Raw genomic sequence first — 1,060 nt, 5'->3', positions numbered from 1 at the left:
TAGATTTTTGTATTTTAACTAACTAGACTTTAATCTTAATATATAAAAATCAATGTCCCGAGATAACATATATATCTATATATATATATACATATATGTATCAACGCATAGCCGAAACCGCTGAAGCTTCAGACTTGAAATTTGGCAGGCATGTCCGCATGATTACAAAAGTAACCACTAAGAAAGGATTTTTCGAAATCTCAATTAGTTCGGGAGAAATTAATTAAAACCCCTTAATTTCTGCGAAATTGAAAACCTGTCATTGAAATTCAAATCCCTTATTTTCGAAGGCTTTCCTCCATTCAAATCATTATTCAGTACTTCATCTCAGCGTTTGGTCGATAGCGAACTATAAATTTGATATTGTTTTTGTTTCTCACGTGATTCTTCGAGGCTTTTCTCAAGTCAAATCATAATGTTTCTGTCTTTTGCTTTTATTTTTTCAAAACTAGAAACAAAGTTTTTAAGAACATCATCACAGGCGGACTATCCTTTTGAATTTAGAAGAGTGCAGTTTCCTGTTCAAGTTTGCTTTGCAATAACCATTAATAAGTCACAAGGACAGACATTAAAAGTAGCAGGGATCGATTTAAGAGAAGACTTTTTTTCACGCGACCAATGTTATGTAGCTTGCTCCAAAGCCAGTTAGTTCATCAGGCAGTTTAATAATTTTAGCACCAGAGAAAAAAAACTAAAATTGTTGTACACAAAGAAGTTCTAGCTTAAACATAGGTATAACAATAAAATGTGGATGACCTCTGTTTGCAAAGATAATCAATACTTTAAAAGGATCGTTAATAACAGTTAAACATCGATTAAGGACAAGGGCATATATATATAAGGAGTCCAGGGTCCCCGGGATCCTCCCCAAATTAGGAAAAGTTATAGGTAATAAGTAATTATTATAGGGAATTTTCGCAACTAATTGCACCAAGCACTGTTAACCCCTGCTAATTCCATTACCCGCGCAATGCCGGGTACGGGAATGCTAGTCAACTATAAAATGAAGAAAAACAATTCTAAAATCTTGTAATGAAAAAAAATTGCTGTTTAATTTTAG

Source organism: Uloborus diversus, unplaced genomic scaffold, assembly GCF_026930045.1.
Source record: "Uloborus diversus isolate 005 unplaced genomic scaffold, Udiv.v.3.1 scaffold_288, whole genome shotgun sequence".
NCBI classification, from domain to species: domain Eukaryota; kingdom Metazoa; phylum Arthropoda; class Arachnida; order Araneae; family Uloboridae; genus Uloborus; species Uloborus diversus.
The sequence above is the reverse complement of the archived record's forward strand: the minus strand, read 5'-3'. Positions refer to the sequence as shown.